This window comes from Ailuropoda melanoleuca, chromosome X (genome assembly GCF_002007445.2).
Source record: "Ailuropoda melanoleuca isolate Jingjing chromosome X, ASM200744v2, whole genome shotgun sequence".
Taxonomy (NCBI): Eukaryota; Metazoa; Chordata; class Mammalia; order Carnivora; family Ursidae; genus Ailuropoda; species Ailuropoda melanoleuca.
Window position 1 is genome coordinate 39387704 of NC_048238.1, and position 9430 is coordinate 39397133.

The window sequence follows — 9430 nt, forward strand, 5'->3', positions numbered from 1 at the left end:
CCATTAAATCCACTTATTATATCACACTTCATGTCCTACGTCTTTCAGCATTTTCCCAACTCATATTCACCTCCCTGGCATGTTGAAGGATCATTGTATTGCTTTATCCTATGAAATATCCTGAACTCAATATTGAGAGCATTAGAGAGGCTTTTATTAGAAATGTGGGAAATTCTGTATTCACGCCCATGCTGACACTTATGCGAAAACCATAGAACTTGAGAGGACCCTTGTCTCTGGCACATGCTAATGTGACTAAATCCTGGCATTTAAAATATCACAAGAATTTTGAGAGAGGCCCAATATTATTAAACATAGAGGATCAAGACCACAGAATAACATGAAAAACATTACTTGTTGAGTAAAGTTGTGGACTAAAAGTAGCATGGCTACAACATGTATTGGGATCGAAGAGAAAAGAATGAAAGAAGTCTTTAAATTAGAGTAATAATGAATCCTCACCCTTGCTAATATTGGCAAAAAAGGGGGGGTTTTACAACCGCCGTCAAAAACAGCAATGCCTCTGAGGAGACACCATGTAGCGTGGTTTCAGGACGTGGGTTTGTTAGTAAGGCAGGTTAAAAACTAAAGAGAATGAATGAAACAAGACATGCTCCACTGTGATTCTGAAGAAGGAAAAGCCAGGGAAGACATTTCCCCCCTTGCCTTTATTCTGGGGGATGGGCCTTTGGGCAATTTGAAAAACGAAGGTTAGCACTCTCCAGGTGTCATGAGCAGGCCTACTGCTCTGAGGGCAGCTCTTTCTAGACAATGCCGAACTAAGAAGGACGTATACACTTGGGAATGGGATAGAAGCAGAGCAGTGCAGTGAAGAGACCTGCATTCAAGGTCGGAATATTTGGACCACAGCCTGATTTTTCAATGAGCTTTATAATTTGGAGCCAATCTCTTAAACTCTGACTTCGGCTCCAATATCTATAATTGCGAGTGTAGTCATGTCGTTTCCCTGCCTAAAACCTTTTAGATGCTAAAAATTATGAGAAAAATGGGTCCCATGATCCTCATGGCCCACAAGGTCTGACTGGATCTTGCCTCCTTCCCCAGGGTCATGTCTCTCTCTGCTCCACCCAACTCCTAACCGCCTAAGTGCTACCAAACTGCTTGAGATTCCCTCACGAACTGTGTTGTTCCAGGGGAGATGCTGTTCCCTTCTTTCTTTGCTAAACTAATTTACACTTACCCTTCAGGACTTAGCTCAGCTGTTATCTCCTGTAAAAAGACTTTGCTGGACCCTCCAGGTGGACTGAAAGCTTCTCCCTAGTATTTCCATAGCACTTCATATTGGGTTGAAAAACATCTGTGACCCCTGCCTATGACAGCATGCCCTGTGTCTTGGTTGTCTGCATCCCTGGGCCCATCACAGGGACAGTAGTCACTCCATTAAAAAAAATTATCAGGGCTCCTGGGTGCCTCAGTCGGTTAAGTGTCTGCCTTCAGCTCAGATCATGATCTCAGGATCCTGGGATCGAGCCCCACGTCAGGCTCTCTGCTCAACGGGGAGTCTGTTTCTCTCTCCCACTCTCCCTCTCTCTCTCTCTCAAATAAATAAATAGAATCTTTTAAAAAAAATTATCAGACCAAACAATCATAAGCTGAGGGACGCAATACTTGTTTTGAGACCTCGCAGGTTGCTATAATATTTGCATATGATATAATGCATATAAAGGCATGTAAAAGAATATGCATTTATTTAATGTTTAATACATTGATTTAGTCATTCATTCCCCAAATACTTACTATCAACCATGTCTCTGGGATACTAGAGATATAACAGAAAATAAAGTAGACCAGATCTCTCTCTTCATACACTCTACACTATATGTGGGAAAGAGAGAACATAGAGATGAGTACATATATAGCACATTGTGCAAAGAAGTAGCATGAAGGGAAATGGAGCAAAGTGAGCAAACAGAGATAGACTGGGGTTACTATTTTAACTAAGGTGGCTAGTAAGGGCCTGTTTGATGAGGCAAAGTGTGAGCCTGAGGGAAGTAAGGAAGCAGGCTGTTGACAATCTTGGTGACAGTGTTCTAGACAAAAGGAGACAGAACCATGTCAGTGTGTTTAAGAACTAGCAAGGAGCCAGTACGGACAGAGGACACTACGTGTGGGAGAGTCTGGTGGGAAGTGAACCAGAAGAGGAGGTGAGGCGACCAGATGATGCAGGGCCTTGAAACCCATGGAAAGAACCTGGCTTTTATTTTAGGTAAGATGCAAGTCATTGGCAGAAAAGAGCAGAGACTAGACATGACCTGATTTACGGTAGAGAAGGCTTCTTCTGGCAAGCTGGGCTGTATGGGGAGCAAGCATGGAAGGCAGCAACCAGATGGTCATAGCATGGACTAAAGAGGTAGAGGTCAGATGTTTGGATTTAACTCGAAGACAGGGCCACCAGGATTTGTCGATTGTTTGAATGTGTCAAAAAGATGAGTTAAAGATGACTGGGATTTTGAGCAGCCAAAAAGACTGGAGTTGAAATTTATGAGGTGCGGGAGGCTACAGAGAGAACAGATTGGGTTGGGGGTGAGTAGTCAATCACAAATCCAGTTAACTGATGTCATAGCATGGTTATATGCTGATGGGAGTGATGCAGCCCAGAGTAAAAAAACAAAAAAATCACATAGGAGAGAAGGGTCAATTTCTGGAGTGATGTCCGTGAGATATGACCAGGGTTGGGATCTACTGTTGGCCTAGATAAGGGTGTGAACAATATCAGCTCTACACCCTGTAACACACTGCCCCAACATAAGGCTCCATTAAACACAACTTTGTTAGCTAGACTGATGAATATTCTAGCTGTTGCATTCTTGGGAGTCTAACTATATTTTCCAGTTGAACTAGTCCAGTGAACTAAAAGGTCTGAAAGGCCACAGCAATGACACAGTGCATCTTGGATTTGTGCCCCATGGAATCATTGTCGGACATGGAACTGCAAATTTAAATGCCATCTGCCCGTTTCAAGATCATGTGCAGTCTATGGTCTCCCTTGATCCTTAAACTTTAGGAAAGGTAAGTATTATAGTTGCTTTTTTGTAGATGAAAAAACAGAGGCCCAAGATTCTAAAGGGTTTCCCTAAGGTCACATAGCTTGTTAGGGACAGAATTAGGTCTTGAACCTGGGTTTTCTGTGTGACCCCTAGGGGGNTGTAGATGAAAAAACAGAGGCCCAAGATTCTAAAGGGTTTCCCTAAGGTCACATAGCTTGTTAGGGACAGAATTAGGTCTTGAACCTGGGTTTTCTGTGTGACCCCCTAGGGTTCTTCCTAATAACTGGGATCTCAGTCGTATTCTGTACCTGCCTTCTAAATCTTGTCCCTGACCCAGAGAAGACTCACACGCAGTTCCAAAGGGGCATTTCCCCAGCCACTTGGCTTCTCAAATTCACTGATTTCCCCTGATTATTTTCTTCCTCATTCTCATCCTCAGCATAATAAAAAAGGCTATTATAACTTTCTCTTAGGAAAGTGATTAATTATGGGTAGAAAGAACTGGCTTCCTGTCAGGATGCATAAAGAAGACCATTTCTCTTTCCTTCCCAGGAAGAAAAGAAAAAAGAAAAAACCTGTTGTCCTGGTTCTTTCTGATTTCCTGGCTTAATGCTCCCGGTTTGCACCCAGGGGAACTGAAGGAGATTGACTCTTCAGGCAGTCTAGAGAAGCAGAGAAGTTTCCACAAGTTTATTCATGGGTTATAGTGCAGATTTCACCTTTCTTTTCTTTTGCCCCCACCCCCCCCCATTTTACAAAAGCACATAAAGGGGGTTGAAGAATTCATACTATCAAACTTGGCAAAAATAGATGAGACAAAAAAGATGAAGGAACAGCAAGGAATGAGGAATTGAATGATTCCAAAGTGAGATTAGACACAAAGGCCATAAAGCCCTATACATCTAGAGGTAGCCTGCACACTTGGCTCTGAGCTTCTCAGCAGCCCAAGTACAAGGCAAAACATGATCAGTACAATGTCCACAAACGTCCATGAGATTACAACAAACCGTGACTGCAAATTGATCCGGGTGAAAAGCTTTTTGTTTGGCTAGATACATTTCTCAAACTTTTTGGTCTCAGGACTGCTTTATACTCTTAAAAATTATTGAGGACTCCCAAGAACCTTTGTTTATGTGGGTTGTATCTATTGATATTTACTCTATTCGAAATTAAAACGGCAACTTTGAGAAATGTAAATGTGTTCCTTCATTTAGAAATAATAAATCCATTACACGTCGACATAATAACATATGTCCCAAAACAAAAAATTTAGTGTGAAGGATAGCACTGTTTTACATTTTGGCATTTAAGTTTACGTTTTATGTTTAATGTCTGGTTTAATAGAAGAAAGCTGGGTCCTCATATTTGCTTCTGCATTCTAGCTATTAAGACACATTTGGGTGGTGATGACCACTGAGTGTTGTATGTAAGTGTCGAATCACTAAATTGTACACCTGAAACTAATATTACACTGTACATTAACTAACTGGAAAAAAATCCCATATTTTGGTCGAAGTATTTGAAGAAAATCTGGCATTATATAGATCTGTCATTGAAAAACAGAAGAGTATTGAGAGAGCCTTTCCTGATAACTGTGGATATTCTTCTTTGGCACTCCAACACCCATTAACAAGTGGCTATTTCTTAAAAGTTAGTTACAATGTGGAATCCGAAAATATATCAGTGAACTTCTCATATGCTATTGGGTTCCAATCTACTGCTATAATGTGTACTTCAAATGGATCTTTTAGCCATCCCTGATTTTGTAACACCATGCATTGGTCATTTGGAAACTACTGGTTCACTGAGGTTCATAGATCTTCTAAAAGTTGACTCACTTCATTATGTGATGTCAAAAAACCACATTCGTTAATATCACCACCTATCTCATTAGAAAGTCTTTAAGTGTCGGGAAGCCGTCAAGCTCACAGTAGCAGATAGAAGTTCTCCAAATTTCTAATTTTCAGTTGAAGCTCAAATTTTCTCATTGGCAACAAATACTATCAGTTGTTTTCCTTTTATGGTTTTTAAAAATTTATTTATTTAAGCAATCTCTCCACCCAACATGGGGTTCAAATTCACAACCCTGAGATTAAGAGCCACCTGGTCTACCAACTGAGCCAGCCAGGTGCCCTTATCAGTTGTTTTCCTTGAAGTGACTGGCTCCTTTTGTCCATTTTGAAAAAAATGTCTGCCAGATACCTGCATCTAAATAACCATAGCCTGACTCTTAGCTGGATGCTCTTTCAAGTGAAAATGGCATTTGAAGAAAAGAGAGGTGACTTACACTCACAACTCAGTTGCACAAGCACTTTTCCTATAGAAAACCCTCATGCTTCTGTGTGCGCTGGAATTACTTTGCTCGTGCTTTTCCATTTCATCACACACAGTGTGATTCTGTGTATTTAAGGTTGAGATTGAATAAAATTAGTGACTCTTAGCTCAGCATCAAGTAGCTTCTTAAATAAAATTTTCTTTGTTTTCGCTTTGCTTTTGTCTTTCTTTTGTTTTGTTTCTTTCTGCCTGTGTTTCTTTTTGCTTTGTTTTGTTTGGAACTGAGCGTATGGCAGGGAAGAAAAGGAAGATGACCACTACCAGTAGAGTTGCCGCCACTGTCTCGATTCATGCTAAGGTGCAATTGCTTACCAATCTAGTTGCACCAATCATGCAAATGTCAAACCGTGAAAAAGGCATTAGTAATCTTAGTGTTAATTAGTGTAATTATATATTAGTATACATCTAGAATAATTAGCCTCAGTATCAATATGCAAATAGAACCGTCCCTGTGAACCATCTGAAAAGGTCTCTGTAGAGAACTCTGTGAGAACTACTGATCTAGAGGAAAGGGTGGGCTGCATGTCCAACAGGTAATTAAATATATACCTATCTATATGCATATATTTATTAATTTTGATACATATATTCGGGTGGTACATTATAACAGATTTTTTTTAAAGATTTTATTTATTTATTCAACAGAGATAGAGACAGCCAGTAAGAGACGGAACGCAAGCAGGGGGAGTGGGAGAGGAAGAAGCAGGCTCACAGCAGAGGAGCCTGATGTGGGGCTAGATCCCACAACGCCGGGATCACGCCCTGAGCCGAAGGCAGACGCTTAACCGCTGTGCCACCCAGGCGTCCCCCCTTATAACAGATTTTTAAATTAAACTTTTTCTTTTGATATTGTAGATTCACACACAGTTGTAAGAAACAATAGGAAAGGGGCGCCTGGGTGGCTCAGTCATTAAGTGTCTGCCTTCGGCTCAAGTCATGATCCCAGGGTCCTGGGTTCAAGTCTGCATCAGGCTCCCTGCTCTGCGGGGAGCCTGCTTCTCCCTCTCCCACTCCCCCTGCTTGTCTTCCCTCTCTCACTGTCTCTTTCTCTGTCAAATAAATAAATAAATAAATAAATAAATAAATAAATCTTAAAAAAAAGAAACAATAGGAAGAGGGGCTCCTGGGTGGCTCAGTCAGTTGGGCAATAGACTCTTGATATCAGCTCAGGTCTTGATCTCAGCTCAGGGTTGTGAGCTCAAGCTCCTCATTGGGCTCCATGCTGGGCATAGAGCCTACATAAAAAGAAGGAAGGAAGGAAGGAAGGAAGGAAGGAAGGGGAAGAAAGAAAGAAAGAAAGAAAGAAAGAAAGAAAGAAAGAAAAGAAAGAGAAAGAAAGAAAGAAAGAAAGAAAGAAAGAAAAGAAAGAAAGAGAAAGAAAGAAAGAGAAGAAGAAGAAGAAGGAAAGTAAGAAAGAAAGAAAGAAAGAGAAAGAAAAAGGAAGGAAGGAAGGAAGAAAAAAAGAAAGAAGGAAAAAGAAAGAGGAAGGAAGGAAGAAAAGAAAGAAAGAGAAAAAGAGAAAGAAAGAAGAAAGAAAGAAAGAAAGAAAGAAAGAAAGAAAGAAAGAAAGAAAGAAAAAGAAAGAAAGAAAGAAAGGGAAGAGATCTTTTGTACCCTTTACCCAATTTCCCTCAATAGTATTGATACAGTCAAGATACAAACATTCCATTACCACAGGGGTATCTTTGTGTTGTCCTTTTATAGTCATGCCCGTTTCCTCCTCCTCATTGCTTTCTGTCTCTCACCCCTGACTCCTGGCAACTACTAATATATTTTCATTCTATGTTTTTTTTTCATTTCAGTAAGGTTATGAATGGTTATAAATGGAATCATATTAATATGTAACCATCTAATATTTTCTTTTTTTTTAAAGATTTTATTTATTTATTTGACAGAGAGACAGCCAGCGAGAGAGGGAACACAAGCAGGGGGAGTGGGAGAGGAAGAAGAAGGCCCCCAGTGAAAGAGCCTGACGTGGGGCTCTATCCCAGGACTCCGGGATCACGCCCTGAGCCGAAGGCAGACACTTAATGACTGAGCTGCCCAGGCGTCCCCAATCTGACATTTTCATTCAGCATAATTCTCTGGACATCATGCATGTTGTTGCATGCATCAATATTTTATTTCTTTTTTAAAAATATTTATTTATTTATTTTAGAGAAAGAGTGTGTGGGAGAGTGTGAGTGGGGGGAGGGGCAGAGGGTGAGCATCTTCAAGCAGATACCCCGCTGAGTACAGACACCCACCCCCCACTCTTGGCTTCATCTCACAACCCATGAGATCATGACCTGAGCCGAAACTAAGAGTTGGATGCTTAACCAGCTGAGCCACCCAGGCACCCCTATTTTATTCCTTTTTATTGCTGTGCAGTATTCCAATGCATGGATATACAGTTTACTTCATCAACCTTTGAAAGGCACTTGAGTTGTTTCTACTCTTTGGTTATTGTAACTAAAGTTGCTATGAAGATTCATGTACAGGTTTGTCTTTTCTTTAAGATTTTATTTATTTATTTGACAGAGATAGAGATAGCCAGCGAGAAAGGGAACACAAGCAGGGGGAGTGGGAGAGGAAGAAGCAGGCTCATAGCGGAGGAGCCTGATGTGGGCCTCGATCCCATAACACTGGGATCACGCCCTGAGCCGAACGCAGACGCTTAACCGCTGTGCCACCCAGGCGCCCCCATGTACAGGTTTTTGTATCAATGTAAGTCGTCATTTCTCTGGGTTAAGTGCTCAAGAGTACAATTGCTGTTGTGTGGTAATTGCATGTTTATAAACTGCCAAGCTGTTTTTCAGAGTGGCTGCCATCTTGCATTCCCACCACCAAAAGATGAGTGATTCACTTTCTCTCCCTCCTTGTCAGCATCTGGTGTTGTCACAGTTTTTAATTTTGGCCATTATGATAGGTATATAGTGATAGCTCACGTTTTAATTTATATTTCTCTAATGGATAATGATGTTGAATGTCTTTTCATGGGCTTATTAGAATCTTTATATTCTTTTTTTTTACTTTTTTACTTTTTTAAAAGATTTTATTTATTTATTCGATAGAGAGAGAGACAGCCAGCGAGAGAGGGAACACAAGCAGGGGGAGTGGGAAAGGAAGAAGCAGGCTCACAGCGGAGGAGCCTGATGCGGGGCTCGATCCCAGAATGCCGGGATCGCGCCCTGAGCCGAAGGCAGACGCTTAACCGCTGTGCCACCCAGGCGCCCCTAGAATCTTTATATTCATCAAAATGTCTGTTCGCGTCTTCTCCATTTCCTAAGTTGATTGTTTCTTTTTTTTTTATATAGTTCTTTATAAATTCTAGAAACTTGTCCTTGTTTCTCTTCTAAAACCTTTGTAGTTTTACATTTAGCATTTAGGTCTGTGATGCACCTCGAGTTGTTTTTTTGTATAAGTCAGGAGACAGGTTGAGGTTAACTTTTTGCCTATGAATGTCCAAATGCTCCAGCACCGTATGTTGACTTGTTTTTGTACTTTTGTCCAGAATCAGTTTGAAGTATTTACGTGGCTCTCCTACTGGCTTCTCTATTCTCCATTGAGCTATGTATATATCCCTCCACTATTACCACATTGTCTTGGTTATTGTAACCTATATAATTAGCCTTAAAATAAGGTAGAGTGATCACTCCCACTTTATTCTTTACGATTAGTGTTGCTATACTAGACTTCCTTAGCCCATGGCTTCCATTTAAATTTTTTTAAAAGATTTTTTAATTTATTTATCCGACAGAGATAGAGACAGACAGCGAGAGAGGGAACACAAGCAGGGGGAGTGGGAGAGGAAGAAGCAGGCTCACAGCAGAGGAGCCTGATGTGGGGCTCGATCCCATAACGCCGGGATCACGCCCTGAGCCGAAGGCAGACGCTTAACCACTGTGCCACCCTTCCATTTAAATTTTAGAATAAGCTGGTCTATGTCTACAAAAACTTTGCTAGTATTTTGATAGAAATTGCATTAAACTTACAGACCAACATAGGAAGAATTGACATCTTTACTATGGGTCTTTTGTGGTCCCGTATGAATTTTAGAGTTGTTTTTTCTATTTCTGTGAAAAAATGCCATTGGAATTTTGATAAGG